At 38.4% G+C, this 21,416-nt stretch overlaps 1 protein-coding gene across 9 annotated transcripts in view; it reads left to right on the forward strand.

Moving 5' to 3' along the window:
* LOC111932080 (neurabin-1-like) overlaps positions 1 to 21,416 on the forward strand; it is a 108,465-nt gene that overhangs the window by 47,067 nt on the left and 39,982 nt on the right. For 3 of the 9 annotated variants that reach the window (XR_015288934.1, XM_086896685.1, XM_086896690.1), the window contains exon 1: positions 20,584 to 20,829. The gene's annotated coding sequence lies outside the window, so the exon portion shown is untranslated. Of the gene's footprint in view, positions 1 to 13,275; positions 13,390 to 14,041; positions 14,142 to 15,652; positions 15,777 to 20,046; positions 20,548 to 20,583; positions 20,830 to 20,859; positions 20,997 to 21,416 lie in introns of those variants that run through there. The other 6 variants (XR_015288933.1, XM_086896683.1, XM_086896688.1 and 3 more) reach the window with 3 other exon arrangements.

Consider the following 21,416-nt stretch of genomic DNA (forward strand, 5'->3'; position numbering starts at 1 on the left):
GAGGTTCCCTTTTCATATTGTAATGTGCAGTAGTACAGAGAACAGCATGGCAAGAAGACCAGTGGGTATTTTGGTTAGTTCCTGGTACAACTAAGGAAACCACAAAACCACATCAATCTCTAGTTGACTCAACCAGTTACAACATAAAACATTTCTGATTTTGTTTCTAGAACTGCAAACCACAGGAATAAAGAAGGTTTAGCTTATTTTCAGCAATCAACTTAGATAGCTTTCAGAACCTCATTGACATTTAAAGTAAATGTCTCAGTGCAGTTCTTGGGTGTGACATGAAGCAAGCCACGCAAGCACTGGTACCGTGTGTGCCTCAGGAACTGTGAAAATTTAATTCTGACTATTTTTTAAAATTACTTCTGATTCCTGCAAGAATCAACATATCTCCTTGCCATATTTTATGTCATGCTACATAGGGAAAAGATGGTTATCAGTGCATTTAAATAATCAAGTTTTATTTTCCTGTATCAACTGCTTCACAAAATAGACAGTGAGTAATACAAATTGGGGGAAAAGATTGTTCTCTGTTCTCAGTAGTTGTTAAGTGACTATGTATAGCAGGGCTGATGACTACTGATCTGGAGATAATGTTGTTTTCTTTGCTTAAAAGGTGTACCATTACCTTATGCCTATGCTTCTTACCCAGTGGCATGCAGCAGATACAGCCAAGCATGCATCAATCCCACTGGTTTGGAATGCTGCTGAGTTAAGGAGCCAGTATCTCAGCCCATCATCTGACAGGTTAAATTCTGTGGTTATGTCCAGCCAAGCCTCTGAATGACAGTGCTGACTGCAGAGGGCATCCTGAGAGTTTTCATAGCAGTGTCCAAAAAGCCATCCAAAAGTCAAAGCAGCTATGCAAGATTCTCTAGGATCCCTAGAGCAGGGTGGATAGGCTCCATTTCTCCCAATCACTGGAGGACTGTGCACTGAAAGTAAGGCTGACCCATTTAGAAAGTTTGCCCCTCCCCAGTATTGATGATATTGATGATATAGACAACCCCTCCATGTTCAGCTATACTGGATATGCAAGCTGCCTAACAGCTGCAGCACAATCAGAAATCCAGGAACATGGGAACATAGGAAATGTTTTCTGCATCTAAAAAAGTCTGAACCTTGAAGCATAATTAAATCTTTCTGTAAATGAAAGGTCAAACAACGACATTTTTCTTCGATGCAGATCACAGACAAATAGCTTTTAGTTGTAAGTATAGCAGTACTTTAAATCAATCACTGCAATATTTAAACTGAAAATAACATAGAAACACCTCTGTGTTTGACATCTGTAACCAAATGAACGCCTGGTTATTCTTCTTGCCACAAATTCCATCAGTTCTTCTTTTCTCTTTCATCTGGCTAGAAAAGAAAAGTTATGTAGAAGTTAACTCATTGTATAAAAACAGTGGTCTGATGACCCAATACATGTCAGGAACTGAATTTCTTCGCCATTTACAAATCTTGTAGTAATATAATGATGACATCAAATATATGTTCCAGATAACTATATTACAACCAGTATTTTTTGTGGATTCATGATCTGGTAAAGAGGAATATGAGGAAAGTCACCATAATTTAGGATAGCCAAATCCAGGAAGACATCAAAGAATATCAGAAATATTTATTAATAGAGGATTACTAATTCTGAAATATCTAGGGCCTTCAATTTTTCCTATGGGTCAATAGGTAAGTGATAGAGCACAAAAAAATCAGTTCTTAGGTTTGTGTGTTTACTTAGTAAGGGACTGTCTGAAGTGGTGGCAATCTGAAGGATGTCTATGACCTGTTTAAAAATGTAGTCTGGGATAGTCCTCCATTTGGGCATGATTCCTAGGGAAGCAGACCTCATGTGGCAGACCTGCTACTCTATCACACTCACCTCTTAAACTGTTTCATCTTCATTACTCATCTATGAGAAATATTTCTCAAAGTCTTCTATTAATCATCTCTAGAGCAAACAACAACTCAATTTATTCATTGTTCAAGAAAGAAAACATTTGAATCATTATATCATATAACAAATTATCAAAATGTGTTAATTCATCTTCTCATTCCTTACAGAAGGATTCAGATTGTCTTCTATTGGCAAAACAACATATTTCAAAGAATAAAGATAATTTTGGAAAACTAAAGTTTTCCTCATCTAAGTGTCTAGCTATAAAATATAATTGAGTACTATATGATAAGTCAAAAATTGAAAGAAAATCACTTTTCTGTTTTCTGAGCAATTTCTGGGGAGCTCTCTTTATAATGTGTTCTAACTGAGTATTAAAGTCTACCATATAGATTGTTATCTGTGGAATTGTTTTGGCCCAGTACCATTATACTTCTAACATTAATGTATAAGTCCTTAACTATTAACTTTACTATCAGTATGTTATTTAAAATTAAATACAAAAAACACTAAGGAGAAAACTTAAATGCCCCATATGTATTTAAAAATCTAATTCTTCACAAAACTGAAATGAGGTTTACTTCTAAGGACCTTATATTTTGATTTTGAACAGCTTATGCAGTATTTTTATGAACTAAATAAAACTTTGACATCATGAATATAGTTTTCTGAGTTTTGGTTTGCTTTGTTTTTTGGGGGTTTTTTAATCAAGCAGAATTGGTGATTTAATAAGCATATGAGCCTATTTCTGAGCTTTCTTGTTAGAAACAGTTCTGGAACTGTGTGACAAGGAGTGCTATTCAAGAAACACGTGATAGGCATTTAACTTTCTAAAATGTGCAGCATGGGAGATGAACCAAGGCACAGTGACTGCAATGCTTCCCAGGCCTTTTCATTTGAAGGCTTCCAGTGCCTGCTGTGGCAAATCTCAGCTTGGCAATTTTCCACTTCTGGAATAACTGCCTCATCTTTCTTCACTGGATATGCCTCCTTCCCTTTATTTCTACTGTAAGCCTAGCTTTGAAGCCCCTCAGATTTACTTTCTTTACCTTGTTGCTTACGCTATTTATATTCATAGGTCCATGCTATTTATGTTAGGTCTCTGATGGATATTTTTTAAAGGGGAAAAATATGCCTTAGGAAATGAAGACTTTTATTTTAGAATGACTTTGCTTTAATCAGCTTGATATTAGACTTCAAGATATCTTTTCTATGATGGGAAGATGCTCAGCTGCAAATTTATCAATGCCTTTGTCCCTCGCCATGGTGAAGAACCTGATGACAGGGGCGCCCAGGGCTGTTGCACCTGGCTCTTGGTATGGCAAAAATCTGGGTGTTTCCATTGGTCTCAGAGGACTCCACTGCCCTGTCATGCTTCCTACAGTTCTGTCTGCTACTTCTTTGTAGAAAGGGAAACACTGGGGGTAACTGACCCATGGTTACAGGGTGCACATATTCTCCTCAGGATATCAGCAAGCATGGGTTTTTCAGATGTCTGTCTCTTTACAAGCTCTTTTTTCCATTTCCTTCCTCAAGGATGTGATAGCAGCAATATTTGTGCAGATGTCAAAAATTTAGCTGGTACAGCCAGCCAGTGTGCAGACTTCTGTGATGAAATAACTGAAAACATATTCAAAATTTCCACATTCCCATTTTGTTGCCACTCTTGAGCACTTTTTTTAGTTTGAGCTCTTCCTGTATGTGCCTTTCTTGCCTAACTAGAACCCTTTTTGACATCTTCAATTATTGCTGTTCTCTCTGATATAAATTGCTGATACTCCTTCCTTTACCTTCCATAATGTCTAATTGTGTTTTAAAGATGACTTTCAACATCTTCATCAGGTGATCCTTTGTCTTCTGAGTCCACTCGTTACAGTCAGTTTCTCTGATGCAGTTACTTATTTAGCATATCCATTTTAGTGCTCAGAAAAATCTACATGTTAATAAGTCTCACTCCCTCTACCACCCAGTTCAGAGAGGCACTGTGTATTTTTCAATGCCAACGTGTGTCTCAAAAGAATTAACCTATTGACTTAAGATAATACAAAATTAAAGTACTAACTTGGTTACTCTTCACATTCTATAAAAAGAATGCAGAAATCTATTTTTCCTGCTCAGTTTCCTTGCATCCCATCAGCATTTTTCTGTATCTCAGAGCTGTTTGGAAAAGAGATTATGCCTGTTCCCTTCTACCCAGATATTTAATTGAATTCAAAAAGAGATAAAGATATTTGAGTTCAATATCCCTCATCAAATATCAGCTATACTAAAAAACTTCGTATGGCTGTGCATTGCATAATGCTTAGCAAGCTTCTTGTACAGCTCGACAGAGTTATCATATGGCCATGGAATAAGTTGGAATTATATTTCTCATCTCCTGGGCCAATTTCTTCCACTATCTGAGAGAGTTTCTAATCTCAATTTATGCTAAAACCAATTCTAACACTCTGGATATTTGCCAGGACAAGATCAGAATTTGACTCATTCTTTTATGTTTTGTTATGTTTTAGCCACAAAAGCCTGGCTAAATATATGTTAAATTGTAGACAACTTGAATTTATTTTAGTTACTAACACAAATAACTGACTTTCTCTACACCATAAGCAGCCTGCTGTAAAAAGTTGCTTTGGTTTGGGGTGTGTGGATTTTATACAACCCCCTCCTTTCTGTATGCTATTCATGACTTTCCAGTGGAAAAAATCCACACAAATGATTGCTTTTCCAACAACACTTAGAAATTTATTTTTAAAATTATTTCTTAATATAGAATTTAATTATATAAAAAAGATACTGCACATCTATTGTGCAATTTAATGCTTGATTAATAACATCAATTTTACTTTCTCCAAAAAATAAGTGGGATAACTTGACTAAGGGTGTAGGTCTTTGTGAGAACCATTTTGAACATTTTTCTTTACAAATCCAGCTTTCTGGATTCAGGAATTATGATTTCAGGCATTATGATGCCCTTGAAAACCCTTCCATCCCAAGGTACTCACTAGGCCTTCCTGTACACTAAGTCCATTCACCTTTTACTTTGAAAGCTTGTTTGTCATTTAATAAGGAAATAGACTTTTAAATATTATTTCTGAACAGGTTTCATTTTCATTTGTCAGTTAGGAATAAATGTAGGAATTAGAATTAGCTTGGTTGTAAGATTTCACGTTGTTCTTTAACCAGCCTTTTCAAAGCAGAAACTGCTGCTGGAAATCTGATTAATGGAATATGTGGAATACCTCCCCTTCACTCCCCAGTTTCCAAGAATTGTTCAGATTTTGTTTTCCAAAATAAAAAAGAGCAATCCACAGTCTTGTTAATTTCCCCACACAGAGAAGCCAGAAAACAAGCTAAATAAAACCTTCCTAAATTGAACCAGTATTATTCCCATTTACACCCTAAAAATCAACATGAATGAAGCAGGAAGAAGAAAGTAAGCTACCAAGGGTAATAATTCTAAGTGAGTAATCTGTTTGCTTTAGTTTCCTATATCCACCCATTTTCCTTGCTTTTCATTTGCTTCCACTTCAGATCCAATTTATGGCATGAACACCTACGAGTCTACCTACTACATCCAGGCTTCACAGACTGATCTTCCCTGTACTTGTCACACCAAACAGCACAAAACATCTAGAACAGACCGTTAGCTGCACCTGCAATTCACTTTTAGCCCACAGGATATCTTGCTAAGTCAGTGAGCACTTGTGAAATTATATTTTTCCATGGGAAGGGGAACTTTGCAAAGACAGCAGCGAAGAAAGACAGCTGATATTTTTCAAGAGATAAACATAGGTCTCCCAAACAATAAAAGAATGATGTTATCCTAGATGAAATAAGCATTCAGTGCTCTGTTTAGTGCAATAGCTTTCTGGAGTATTTTGTGGAATGTATTATTTTATGGCTACAATACTTAGGTTAGGGAACAAAATCACAGTTCTTCTTTCTTAGAAATGTAAAATCAAATAGCAACCATTTCAGTGAAATTATTCAACATTCAAAATGTTCAATCTAGCTACTCAAAGAGCCCCAGGGGCTGCACCTTGTGGGGGTGGTACAGCCAGGCACCCAGGCTTGAGTGGGAATTCGTCATTCTTGTCTACACCACTGGGAAAAGTGGAAGGGAGTAGCAATATGTGCTGGAAATGGAATAGTTTCCCTAAAAAAGCAGGGTCCTTGTTCAGGCTGGGCAAATATTTGCCTGTCAAAGCTGTTCTTCAACGGCAGATTGCACTCATAAACTGGTTGGTTGTTTTAGGTTTCTTTCCCTAAATTTCTGTCTTATCCCTGGAAAAATGAGTTTTCATTATTAAAAAAAAAAAACAAAAACAAAAAAAACCAACAAGCAAACTTACAAACATAGGAGGTTTGAAGTAAAAACTGAAAACTGTCCAAAATTTTTGTTGTGAAAAGAAAGGCCTTTTTTGTTCATGTGCATTCCTTACCTCTTTCACCACTCCATGGCCAGTTTCAGAGTTAATAACAAATAGAAACCTTTGTTAAAGAATTAATTTGTGTTGAAAATTTGTCCGTCTACAGGCAGAGATTATCTAATAAATATTTTTTTCTATTTTTTTATTATTTTAACAATTTGCAGTGAAGTTCTCATTTATTGAGCAAACAGTGCAAATATTGAGTAAATACTGAACAAATACGTTTTATTAACTGAAAACAGATAATAGGCTTTAGCTCTTTAGCATAAGGATGTATAAATGTGCTTCCTTGAACATTAATCAATTATATTATGGAGACCAGAATCCAGTCAATCACAGTCTTCAGTGAAAGACTATAATTTGGGGGTTGAGGGCAGGTTAGAACCCTAGGCATGATAATAGATAGCAAATATCTGAAAGCGACAGGTTGGGAGAATGACAATTACTGCAGCTTTCTGAACACACAGAATGGGGAAAACTGCACTTGTTGGAGCTGTAGATGAGGGTTTGGCAGTGCTTGGAAGGTGAGATAATCAGATCTGATCACTGAGTTTTAGCAATGAGTTTAGAGTATCTTAGACTTGTTTGTAAAAAGAGTGCACTGCAGCAGCACTGGCTTTGCTTCATGGCCTAGGTAAATCAGACACATGAATGTCTTGCATGACTGGAATGCAACAAAACAGCCAAAGCAGACCTTCTGTTTTTCAGCTTGGGTATATATTTTACAGAAAGGAAATATTTATTCAACATTTGAGAAAAGAACAGAGCAAAACTTTAAAGAGAGATTAAGTACATAGCTGTGAAAGGAGGTAGAGTGTTCGGGTTGTTCCAAAGAACTAAAAAATCTAGAAAGGGTGGGTTTTGGAGTTTTGTTGGTTTCCCCCCCCCCCAGATAAATGTCCTGTGTATGTCAGTGAGACTTCTGGGGTAAATATATTTCGGGATTTAGCCCATGTTATATTGGAAAACTGTAATTATGTGAATAGTTCTGTCATAGCAATCAAGTATGTTTAAAGTAGCATAATTAGGGAAGGAAGGACTTCCCAAAGGAAGGAAAGGAATTATCTCTACATATTTGTAAACATGAAGCAAATTAAATTTGTATAGAAATATTTATCATATTTGATTGATAGAAAGTGAAGGTATTTCTGCATACCGCATCTATGTGAATGTTTCAACATCTTACTGAAGAGAAAATGTTCTGATAGCTACTGCCCTTAGTAAACCCACATTTAATGCTTTTAAATATTGCTGGTAATACAATTAACTTAAAATGAAAGATGTGTTTCTGTACAGGTATGCATATATGTAGTATATAAATTAGTTTTGAAACATTTATTTCAAGGCTTACAGTAAAATATTTTAAAGTACCACTGTATGAATTAGAACTTATTTTAAATGTAGATATTTCAATGTGATGTAATTAAACCAATCCCTTCTTTTTTAACTCATGTTCTGTAAAAAGAAAATCAAAGTGTAATCTATCTTGAAAAACATTTATAAAGAGTAAGAAGTATGATCAGTAAAAATAAAGCATTAGACTAAAATATAATAGTGGGAACATTCTGTATTATGTGTGAAATAAGGAGCCATGCTAATGCATACTAACAGTGTGAGTTTAGTCAGGCCTTCCTTTAACCAGTTTGGAAATACTTATCACTATATGTAAGTACATAGTAATGTCCATATGCAAATTCTCGTGTTATAAAGGTTCAATTCTCCATTCTGTAACTGGCTCTGGCTGCCAAGCAATATGCTAACAATGAATTTCATCTGCTTTTATAGCACATCTGTTAGTAGTGGATGACAGTCAATTGGCAGAACTGATATTCCAAGCGCTGGCACAAAATCAACTTTTTTTCCTCCTTGATTTCATTAATTTCCTGCTGGTTGAGCATCCCAGCCTCCCAAAAATGGTATTAGTTCATACTGGCCTTCCCGACAGAGTGACATTACTGTAGCTTAAGAGGATGAATATATTTTGAAGTGAACTAATAGGATTTGTTTGAAAAGGAATGAACTGATAACTTTCTACAGTCTGCAAAATTTCAGGTCTTTAAATGAGAATGTATCTGCTGATGTGCAACACTACTCAATTCAAATGCAAAACCTGCATAAAGGAAAAAATTTTCAGGGACAGAGTGGAGAGGTCAATGTATATTTCCACCGCTGAGAAAATACATGAAAAGCACATGGAAAATAAGGAGGCTTCACTAAAAAAAAGTCATGACTGACTAATCTGGTGACTCTCTCTGATGGATTTACAGCATTGGTGGATGAGGGAGGAAAGACTGACATCATCTACCAGTCAAAAAGCAGTTGACACTGTCCTACACAACATCCTTGTCTCTAAACTGCAGAGGTGTGGATTTGATGGATGGAGCACTCAGTGGATAAGGAATTGGGTGGATGGTCACACTCAAAACAGTTGTGGTCAGTGGCTTGATGTCCAAGTGACATCACTGGCATTCTTTAGGGGTTGATATTGGGACAAAATTATAATATTTAAGAAAATACTGACTAAAAAAAAAAATCCTGAGAACCTAATTGCAAAGTGTTCACTTCAAAAAACTGCATAAGAAATTGAACACATGCTGTATCTAGTGCTACTCATTATTTCTCCATGTTTTACTGATTTAAAAATATGTCATCCAACACAAAGAAACCCCTAATAATAAAAACCCCAAACAAAATAAGAAACAAAAGCTACTATTATTTTTTCTTTTTAAAATTGTCCCCAGAAAAGGATTTTACTTCAAAATATTTTTTATTCCTCTGTAGAACAAGGTATTAATCACCTTGTTGCACTCCAAGCTGGGATAAAGAAAACCTCACTCGGTATATTTCTTCTTCTGCAACACATGCATGCAAATAATTGTTTCTGGCATGGAAGTTCATTGGAAGCTAAGTCTAAATAGAAGTTCACTATCAACATTTTGTTTGTTTCTGTTAACATCAAACTAAACAAGTTTGCAAGTTTTGTCTTTAATGAATCTATATGCCCTGAAACACTGGAGCCACAGATGGAGGGGTCACACTGGCATCTTCACAAAACACCACACAGTGGTGCTTTCCCTTCCCCATCATCTGATTGAGATTGTGGCCTTATATGCAAGGCCTTAGACAATGTCAAACAGAATATTAAAATATAATATTTTCTTTTGATACGTGTCTTCAGATTACAGGCATTTTCCCTGCATTTGTTCCAGTGCTATAAATGAAATAATGTCATGCTACATAAATATGCTGACTTTAGTGTAAATTCAGATGAATATTCATATGAAAATATTTCAAGATTAGCTTGAAATGGCTTCTAAATACTTCTGTAATAAACCTATGACAGAATAATAGCTATAGTATCTGTAATAGTAAATCTACTTCTTATAGATCATAGAACCTGTACTATGCTGGGGAAGTATGACTTGGCCTGACTTACCCTCATTTTTGAGCATGTTCTAATAACATCTGAGCTGCACTGAGTTGCAGATATGCTAACCCAAACAAGTTTAACAGATGGTACAATGATGACCTCACACTGTGGTCTAGACAGGCTAACAAAATGACTGCATAACAGAAAGAAGCCTCCAGAGCAGGATAAAACACAGTCTTTGGTGAAGATGAACAGTGGAACTTTGGGGCATGTAATAAATTTATTCATTAAATTAAAGTATGTTTTATAGAATAATAGTTTTTATTGAGTTGTGATGAGACCACATTGATGGCTGCGCCTGTTGGATAAAACAGAGTTTTGAGCACATTTTCAAACTTACTATCTACACAAACGCTGGATCTCCTTCATAGTCCGTAAGTCCAGCAAAGACAAGCCAGATATACCTACTGACTTTAAATCTACTCTAAGTGCTTTGCTTTGCAAAGATATTTTCCAAAACTGGTATTACCCTAAGAAGCAAAATCATGGGTAAAAATGACTGACATGAAACACGGTAATTTTTTTCTTTTGATGATAACTTTGTTCTTCAAAACTTTTATTTTAACAGTTAATCATTAAAAGATTCATCTAAATCTGAATTGAAATTTTCTCATTTTGTACCTTTAATTCAATTAATTTTGAAGAAAGAAGAAAAGTATTTTTGACTGTTTTCTGGTGCCTTGCTTGGGGCTTGAGGGGCAACCCACAAAGAGGTGCAGTTAGTGGGCAGATTACAGAGTGCAGAAAATGTAGAAAAGGCCATGGCTGTGACTGATTGCAGGTTTTTCACATGAACTTCATCATGACAAATGGATGAATATATAGTTTTGCACTAATTTGAAGGAACTTCAACTCATAGTATCTTTTTTTAAAGAGAAGATGACTCAGGGAATTCTTTTTTTTTAAATGTGTATTTTAAGTACAAAAGAAACTTTGTGAACAAGCACAATAACAACTTTTTATGACTACAAGCTTTTATTAGTTAGGAATAAGCTAAGGAGAGTGATGAACAAGCTATGTAGCTCTCACCTAGTGACACCTAATAAAATCTTGAAATATAACCACAATGGCACTCAAACAAATTTAAAGAGAATACTTTACTATTTCATTACTATCCTATAATTTTTCAGAATTTCCATATACCCAGAAAGGGTCAAATTTCACAGCAGAAGTGTCTGTGAGTGTTGTTTCAGTGTTGGCAGAGATGTGCTCATTCCCATCACCTGAAATGAGTGTGAAGGAAACTACACCAAGCACAACCAGCTCAACACTTTTGTCTCAGTTTGTGAAAGTGAACTAAGGCTTTGTGGCACACAGAGGAGCAGTACTACATAGTGAGGCCAAATATGCAGAGTCTGATTCCAGTGGAGTTAACTTGGTCATATTTTGAACATATGTGAAGTCTAATGTGAATTGAATGTTAAGTAAATCAACTTATTTTATTAGTAGAGCATGGCATATTGCCATTTATTTCAACTCAATTTCTTTTCCACATCACATGCCTTTTGTGTATTTCATACATGCCTGAAAGATACTATTTCTGGAATAATTTCCAAGGGTTTTGCTATGTTTATGGAACTGATTCTAGTATTTTTCCAGAAAATCTGGGTAGTTACACCAGGTCTGCAAAGCTTTCATGGCAGAGAAAAAAAGTCCAAATCAATGAGACTGAAACAACTCAGAGATGACCCTGCTCAAGTTTAAAATTCCTACCTTAGCCTGTACTGAAGTGTCTTTTGGGTTGGAAAACAGATGATGAAAAATAACAGTAAAAGTCAAACAGTTAAAACACAAATAGACAAGTTATTGAGCATTTGTTACTGCAGAGATGAATGTTGCCTAGTCTGCATCTCAGAAGTAATTTTGGGAAGAAACTTAACAGCTAGGGAGCAAGAACTATTTTCTGACTATTACTGATGTTAAAAAATGGGCAGCTGCTTCAAAATGCTCAGTGGCTTGGAATGTCAGCCCAAGCACTGGGCAATGACTTTGTGGAAAGGTTTGCAGCCAAAATCATCCAGTGCACATCCATGTTTCCAAAACAGATCTTGCCAAAAGGCACGCTAGGTTATTGTGTGACCTGCAAATAGGACACATTAGCACATACAAGGACTTGTGCTTTTGCTGGCAGTCTAAGACTCCTTAGACCTAAGTCTTCCAAAGTCTCATTAGGACACCAGTCTTTGGGAGGATTACAAACACAGCATAATTTACACTACCAGCACACTTTACCACAGGGCTATGATCTCCACCTAGAGCTATAGGGACAGTAGATGTATCAGAGCTAAATTGTGCCTCAAGGCAAAAACTCTGTTGATTCTACTGTCCTTCCTGTTACGTCTTGTGATGTTTTTCTGTACTCATCTACTCATCCCATAAGACATCCATGTGAGCAGCTCTGTGGTTTTATTTTCATGTTTAAATCCATTTGCTGTAATCAGCTTTTTTGTAACTGAAACTGCAGTTGTTGTGACCATACTAAAGTACAGCTTTTCAGGCTCAGCCTGTAACTCTGCTATTAGAGGTTTAAACCTCAGTGTAGAGAAAGTCTATAATGAAAGTGAAGCTCTCTTCAATTTCCTATGATTCAGCATAGCTGTACTTGAGAATTACCCCGTTTTGTTTCCCATGCTGTGACATTTGAGACCTGCCCTCCAAGTGCCGGTGGGAGGCTGTGGACTTGCCAGCTCAACATTTTAGATGGTATCACAGTCATGGTAAACCTCTGCCTTAGTGCTGGCTTGCAGGCACCAAGTGAGTATGTGGAGTGGCTTTTAAAGACTCTGCTCACGAACCTCATCAAAAGCACGTTAATTTCAGAAGGAACATGATTGTATAATTATCTCAGTGCACTTTAGATTAATTGACAAAGGCATTCTTTTGTTCAAAGTCTTAATGAAAATGTTAAGGCTCATGATGTAAGAAGGTACTAAATACAGAGAGACAATCTTTTGAAACCAATAACTTGATTTCTGACCACTAGTTGTACTACACTGCTACTTAAATGGAGCCACAGAAATAAGTGTTTTGCCCCTTAAATGAGTACATCCTCAGTAACTTTTGCTGTAAGAATAACACTAAGAATGATATAAGAGTGATCTTTTTAACAGTTTGTTTCGAAAGGATGTTTAGTTGAAGGTCCCTCAGTTTAGTAGTTATCTCTCAATGGTATTTCCTGCATTAAAAGTCACTGTGAATAGCCTTTCATCCTTCTGTTCCAAAAATAAGCAATACAAAACAAGCTGGTGCTTTGTTTTCAGAAAACCTAGGAACCAAATTCTGAAATAGCTCTAGCTGTGACACCTAGGAAATCAGGCAGTCTGGTTCCAACCACTGTGAAAAAAGACACTTCAGCCTACCAATGAAAAGAACATTTTATATTCCCAGAGAGTACTGATATGCATCTTGAATATGCCTAATTGCATCAATATTCTGTCAAAGTGAATCCCTTACTAGTAGCTGTCGAAACAGTGACAACTCTCCAGTTGCTAATGATATTTAAAAAACTGTTTTAGGAGTGACAGGGCAAATGTCTGATAGCAATTTTTTTAAATTAGATCGGATTTTTGAACCGGTGGTTGTCAGGTGTTCCTCCAGTGCAGATGCAGTTAAAGCCTTCTATTCATCAGGTACTATTCTTTTAGTCATCTTAGAATAGTATGAAGCTAGGTGATTAGATATGATCATACCAGATTAGATATAGAATGATAGATCTCTTGTTTGGTTTGGGGGAATTCAAGTTTCTTTTACCCACTTGCTTTAGGCCTTACAGTAGGAAAGACTTCTGTCATAAATTTGCTGTTTCTTGGTACATCTGGACAATGTATTATTGAATTAAAAACCTAAATTAACAATAAAGGGGGGGGTGTGACATTCAGTTTAAATGAAATGCAAATTTTTGTATTTAAAAGAAAAATAAAATCAGTTCCTATTAATGCAAAAGATTTTCTTTAGTCTCAATGCTTTATACATATTTTTTCATGTAAAATGTTTTTAAATGAGAAATGTATTTTCAAAATAAAATCTGAGCATTTTGATTTTGAAGCATCAAAATAAGCTCTAAATTTGACTAAAAATTATTTTCTCTTTGTAGTGTAATTTATACCCTATATCTAAATCCTATGTCCTGTTTTATCTCATTCTTTTGTTTTCACTTTATCTGATATGATTATCATTCAAAATTACCTGTACAAAATAACTGAATTTTTTAAGCTCAATTTGTTTCCTGTAAAGTTCTTTAACTTTAATGTTTTATTAATTTTTTTTCTATGTATATTCTAGATCTAGATGGTGTCAAGCCATATTTGGACTGGCAGAATTTCAAAATACTGCCTTATTTATTTGAAAGTATTAATTACTGAGGGAAGGAGCTCACCTACGTGTAAGATCATGCTTCTGCTTTTTGCTTTTTGTAATATAACTAATATTTCAGTATGAAACATACACAGAATGCTTTAGATTTGCTTTTAAACAGCATTGGTTTAGTTTTAGATGGCAGTCTAAACTCTAGGCTCTGTATGCTTGTCTTTTTGCTTATATATAGCTATGATTTAAGAAATACTAGGGAATCTGAATATTAAAAATAAGATAGCTTATTTGGACTTAGTTTCAAAGGATTTAAGATCATCTTTTATCTGAAAAATACTTTAGGTATGTTATGCATACATAGAGAGGTATAACACTTGGGGTTTTGAATAAAACCGTTTGGTCAGACAGAAACCAGTATATCAGACTAAAAAACAGTGCTGTGAACTCTAGTATTAAAGTAGCCAGTTACACTCCCAATGTGTGTCTCTTGGCTGACTGACTTTGGTGTTAAAAAAGATGCAACTTCAAAATAAAGCTTTTCTTGTGACTAATACATTCATCAGGTTTCAGTCTTGTGTGGCTTATATGGGATTATCTGGAGGCTTATAAAGGGTGATCTCCTGCTGTAACCTTTCCTTTGATTGATCTTGCAAGGTCTTTTCTCTCCTCTGTCCCTCCGGCTCCCTATTTTTAAGAAGCTAGTGGCAACGTAACTATTGTTGAAAACTCTCAGCCGGTGTCAAATCTAGTTGAACCAGTTGGCCCATCTTCACAAGTCCTTGCAGAGTAGGAGACACTCAGAAGCAAACAGAGACAGTACAACAGCATGTTTCTTGCACTGGAAATCAGTTAAATCATCAATAACCGCAAACTTTATTTCTTAAAATCCTGTCAATCCTGTAAAGGCTGTGCCAACAGTACTGCAGTTAAGAAGCTGAAAAATGCACTCACAGATTTTGTTTCCCAGCTTTCAGTGAGATGCTGTTATTGAGACTCCTGCCTCCTTGTCAGGCCGACATCTGTTCTTTGTGCTCAAGAAACCCAACATGGTCTTGAACCACCATTTCAGACAATTCTACACTGTGCTCATTGCTTTCCTACCTCGTTCTTTTTCACTTGTGAATTTGACAACGTAGCAAGTGAGTCTGATGGTTTGGACACTTCAGGAATGGGGCTTGTAAGATGAGGAAACTCTCAAGTATTTTCTGTTCAGCCTTCCTGGCAATAAATAGGTGCCTTTCTTTTTTTAAATATAGCTTTGAAATTCGACTGCCAGTATTTTAATTTGAGGCTCAGGAGATTCTTGAGACTTAAGAAATTCTTCTACATTCATCTTCAATATGTCTTGGAGTAACATATGGAGTTTTCCTCAGTTTGCAAAGACCACTGGTTACATCTGCTGGCAGGCCAGCTGTGCTCAATGCAGGTTTCATGCAATGTTCAACCAACCCTCATTTAACATTCATGTTCTGTGGCCAGAAGATGTGGTTAGGGTATTAATTCAGAGCATTTCTGGGGAACAGCATCCTGGGTGGGCTGTAGAAGGATGTAACAGAACTAATAATGAAATTCACCTTTCTGCAGAGAGGACCTATGAGAGAGTGAACAAGCAGCAAAGAAAATACTGATTTATTAAATTTAATCCAGCAAGGTAGACACTGATGTGTGATTCACCAGAATGGCGCCTCCCTGGAGCTTTGCATGACAGGTATGTTGGGGAATGAGAGAAGGCAGCCCTTCTTTGCTGGAGCTATTTCTAAAATTCCATTTCATATCCTACATTTAAAGTTTTCTGTGGCATAAATATTACTGCAATGAGAGAGAACCAGGCAAGCTGAAGACTTGAGTCTTGAATACTGATACCTTGTTAATAACATTGCTCACTATGATAGTTACTTGCACTTAAAACAAATCTTAGTAAGGTTTGTACTAATAGTGATTTTTTTTCTAGATCAAAGTGCTAGTTATAGCATATGTATTAGATATTTGGCTTATAAAATACAGCATCTACCAGTAAGAACAGCTCTATTCAAAAGGCTTTTTCTATGTAACTTGGTTTGGCTGACCACAAAATGAGAGAATGGGAGAGTCTCAGGGGTTGCAATAGCAGAAGAAATCAAAAATAAAACTACAGGATTAGCTGTCAGTTATTTCAGCTTGAACCACTGTATTTTACCTGTTGCTTCTTAAACGTGCTGGGGAACAGTTTGAAGGAAGAGAATCAAAGCCTGGAGTAGGCACTAACTTACCCAAAATACTGTGTCTTCAATTTTAGAAATTAAAATGAATATTAAACATGTATGTCATCATACACAATGACAAAGACCAACACAAGGATGTCTCAGACTTTCTCCATGGCATGCAGTAGTAATTGCCACATTACCCAGCACAATTTGAATGGAACTGAGTCAAATTTAATTAGCTCCTGTCTTTAGAGCATTTCTTCACCCACAACACTTGTAGTCTTTAGGACCCTGCTGTACAACTGTAATGTTGTACACAAAATGCAAGCTATTAGGAGAATCCCATTCTGAAATCTGCCCAAGTTTACCATCACATATTGTAACTCTTAGAGTAGTGGTGGTCTGTTTTTTGTCACTTTCTCCTAGGTTATCTTTGCATCCTTTTTTCACATGGTACTATATGACAGCCTGGCTGGTCCAGCTCTTAAGCCTGGGAAATGTCTTCCCTGAATTTGACCATATTTAGACACTGAGCTTCATGTCCTGCAGATTTTTGGTCCATTTCTGTCTACAACCATTGACGCATTGCCTTTACCAAATTACTTGTGTCTCTTCATCTTCTCTGAAACTTTTTGCTCCTCCTTCATTGATCAAATGCAATTGACCATTAAATACAATTTGGGGTTTTAGTTCAACTTTATTTTAGTGAAATGGTGCTACAAAACAATGAATGTAAAATGCTAATTTATTATTTTAGTTTTGTATTTTATGTAAGTAGTCCTCTAAAATTACAGTTTGGTTTCTTAATTCTAATAATTGAAATCACAAAATTACCAGCCAAACTTACAGAAGGTGCTCTATTTCAAATTCAAAGTTGCTGTTTGAATTTTCCTGAATATGACTGAAATACTTGCAGAATGTTTAATTGCTCCTAAATGACAGAAAAATATTTTCTTAAAATACAACTTAAAAAATCTACAGAAATAGTTGTGGAAATCTGAATGCTTAATTATTCCTTCTATTCCTGGCTTTTTCTAAAAATATAAAAAAATCACTGACTTGTTCTACTTAAAACTACTGCTGTAACTCACATTAAACAGATGAAATACAAGTGTAGTGAGACTATTTCAAATTACATAATAAAGCTAATATGTGGATAAAACAGATAACTTTTAAAAAGTTCAGAGAATTAAATTTTGCAATGCTGGAGACCTGGGTTTGTCTCACTCTGGCTCTTTCAGCTCAGCAGATCAGCAGCTTTAAGACTGTTGAACTGTTATATCAGCTGCTGAGCTCTCCATGCCCTGGGAGGCATTTATTCCTTCTCTGCTGTGTCCTGCTCACTCAGGGCAGGGAGCTTTACCAGCCAGTCCCCAGCCAAAGCAATGCTGTGCTGTCTCAAGTCTTTCAGTTTCTAAAAGGATTTAAGAGCAAAATTTTTGTGAGTTGATGAATGTATGCTAATGGGTTGATGAGACCAGTTTTAACCTTCTTTGGCATGGAAGATATGCTTAGTGGTTTCTAATGCTCACCTTGAATGGACAGCAGCAATTGAACCCACCAGAATCAATAAGTACTAATCCAGACCACGATGTATGTGCCCCATTTTAGCTACATTTAGCTACATTAATCCTAAAAGTATAAAAGGATGGCTATCCTTACAAGCTGAAAACATACAAACCATTTAAGAAACGATAGTTTCGCTAATCCCATGTAGTTACATAATTATTGCAGCTTTCTTAGGGGGTAATTTCATACCAACAGCCGAACATCTCCCTCATCTAGACCTTCTGAGTCTTTTCATTGTGCAGTTCTAGTTTAGACATTTTCTATAAAGTCATAGTGAGTGTCTGCTGTTCCTCTGTCAACATTGCCTCCAAAACATAAGCACAGTCATGTGTGTACAAAAGAGGGATTTTAAAAGAGTAAAACCAAGAGTAGTCACAGGATCATTGTTCTGTTCAGAAGATGCTGAAAAACTGTGATGATCACTGAAACAGATTCCTTTTGTACATCTGAAATAAACACTGTACCTCCCTGTACCTTTAACAACTGGATTCATAGAAGTGCCCTCAATTTATTTATTTTTTTCTTGAAAATTTTTCCTCTTTATCTGTGTTCATTAGATTCATGAGTTCATATACAGCAACACCTTTTTTCCCCAAGAAGGTTTTGTGCTGCCAAGGTCTCCCTTGAAACTCACATCTTTTTCCCCTAAGCTTAGGTAACAAAATGCAGATGCTTCGTGCTCAGTGCAAACCATTTGCTTACTCACTGTTGTTTCATCATCTTTCAAGGAAAGCACCACAGACTGAGCGGGTAAGATACTCTTCCCAGGTTTTATTGCACTATGTTATTCACTATGGTGAAATCATAAACTATGCCAACTTCCCAGACTTCTTGCTCAAAATCCAGAGATGTTTATCTTGAAACCTTCCTATCTTTTTTAATAATTATTTCCGTAAACAAATTATTTCTTTCACATTCACATTGCACTCATCTTGAATGCAATTCAGAGTCTTTCTCACTAGAAAATCCAGAAAACTGACCTAGATAAATATTATACTTCCTAAGCACAACAGCTAGGCAAAATAACCTGTATGTTTTCCTAGTTAGTATGGGAAATTGTAAAGAAATAGGAGTCCTTTGATGCAATTAAATCTGTTTTCAGGATCTCTAATTACAATTCCTGCTTTCTCATTTATGGGAGAGTTCAAAACATAAAAGTATTGTCCTATTCCAGCCTCTTTAAGCCAGCACCCAGTACAAAGGCCACTGGCTTTCCTGAGTGTGGTCAGAGCTGCTTTGGGCTTTGTTTTTCTGTTGTTCCTGAACTCTTACCTTTATTTCTTTGAACAGTCTCCTATATACTGCCAGGTTCCCTGAGCAGAATGCAGAATGTTCTCTGCCCACAGTGCTTAAACTGCTGAGCAACCTTGTACATACCTTTGGTTTGTGACAAAAACATTTGCTTGGTAGCTTCTTGTAGACTATTTATTGAAAGATGGTGGTTAAACCTTGTAATTTCAACCCAACCTACAAATGCTATATGAAGGACCACCTCCATAACATGCAGGAGATCACCTCGAGGTGCTCTTAATAAAGCCTACATATTCAAAATATGAAACATTTGTTGCTCTTACAGCGTAACTATCTATATTAAAATTTTATTCAAAATGGTGTTACCAAGTGTACGTAAGACTGCTAACAGCAGGTCTTGGTGAAATCCCACTGCTCCTGCAATGTTTGAAAACACAAAAGAAGGTCTGAACAATGTTGTCTCTGTTTTAGAAAGACTGTTGTATCAATAATAAGATTTTATTTTATTGTAAAATCATGATTAAGACTAATTTGAAACTCTGTCATAGATTTTAGATAAAGCTGTGAAATATCGTAACATAGATGTAGATCAAGCTTGTGACTCCAAGTTAAGCCAGTCAGTTGGCATGTCTGTGAGAATGTGTAAATTTCACCACAGACTTGAGTAATAAACCAGTGAAGCTATTCTTTTTTTCAAGGAGTTAAGTATTTAGACTTCTAAATAACTGTTACACAATTTGGTGCCAGGTGCCAACAACAGTTACCAGGTAATTGGTAACTACCAGTACGCTTCTGTGCTCTTCTAATAATTTTGTGTGAGTTTTATATACGGAAGGAACTTAAAATGAAATTAAATGAAATAGTCATCCCAATCCTGTCTTTGACCGATAAATAGGTTGAAGCCAGTGCTTTTATTTGGACTAACAAATGAGAGAACTGAACGTATGGAATACTACTTGCAAAACTGCGGTTATTACTGCCTAGGGCTATCGATGACGAGCATGATTTTCCCAGTCTTGGGGAGCTGCAGTGACTTCCAGCCAGGGGATCGTGCGAGGGAACCCAGCGGGCTCAGCCCCCGCTCCTGCGCGAAGCTGTCAGGAACGCCGGGGGGCGGGCACCGCCTCACCTGTGGATCCTGTGCTCTGATACCTACCTGCTCGAGGGAGGCTGATTTTTTAAAGGAAGAGGGAGGGGAAAAAAGGAATGTTTGGTACTGTTGTTACTTCCAGCTGTCCGAGCCTCGGTCGTGGCAGCTGTCACCACTTTTCCCTCCCGGGAACCTCGCCGCTTTGCGGTGAAGCCAGGGCTGGCGCTCTCCGCCCCGCGCTGGCCGCCCGGGCTTTGAAAGTAGCGCGCAGCATTACGGCAGCTCGGCGCTCGCCTTTCTCCAGCGTCCCTCGCCCCACCGTCTCCAGCTCCCCCGGCGGACGGACCCACCGACCCTGCCCCACGCCCGCTCGCCTCGCCGACATGGTATCACCCGAAACCCGTATCCCGCCATGGCGTGGTATATCCCGGCGCGGGAGGCGCTTCCCTCGGGCCGGTCGCGCCCGCCGCCCCCAGCCCCTCTCTTCCGTGGCGCCGGGAGAGAGGAGCAGGGGCGCGCCCGCCGCTCCCTCTCTTTGTGTGTGAGCGAGGGAAGGAGCGCGCGGGCGGGCCCGAGACACAGCGCGGAGGAGGGCGCGGAGCAGCGCGAGGCCGGGGAGCGGCGCGGGCGGGCGGTGGTTCTGAGCGCGCCGCGGGGGCGGGAGGAAGGTGGAGTGAGGAGCGCGGGGCGGCGGCGGCGGCGGCAGGGCGGGGGGGTGGGAGGGAGGGAGGAAAGGCGGGCGGCTGTGGCGGCGGATAATGATGGCGTGGTGCGTGCGGCCGCTGGGCGGCCGGGAAGGCTGAGGGGAAGGAGGCGGCAGGACCCCCGCCCCCAGGTAGGCTGGCTCGGAAAGTTGGGGCGAGGTACCGGGGCGGCTCCGCTGCGCGCCCCGCAGGCCCCGCGGCGCAAAGGCGCCGCCACGGGGAAGCCCTAACTTGGGGCCGAAACTTGTGGCTTCCCCCGTTCCGGGCGGCGCGGGGAGCCAGGGCCCCTCTGTCCCGCCCCGCCGCGGTGCGTGCGCGGGGTCCGGCCCGGGCCCGGCCTCCCCCGGGCGGCAGGAAGGGCCGGCGCTGCCCCCCCCCACCCCCGCCGCCCGACCCGGCCTGGCCCAGCCCGGGACGGCCCTCAGCGGTGGGGCGGCAGCCGGAGGTGGCGTGGGGGCCGCCCGCCGCTGCATCCCCCGCCAGAGCCGTCAGGTCGGTGCCCGGGGAGCAGCTGGGTCCGCGCGTCCCGGCGGACACAATGGGCTTTATCC

The sequence above is a fragment of the Cyanistes caeruleus genome, chromosome 7 (genome assembly GCF_971803275.1).
Source record: "Cyanistes caeruleus chromosome 7, bCyaCae1.hap1.1, whole genome shotgun sequence".
Taxonomy (NCBI): Eukaryota; Metazoa; Chordata; class Aves; order Passeriformes; family Paridae; genus Cyanistes; species Cyanistes caeruleus.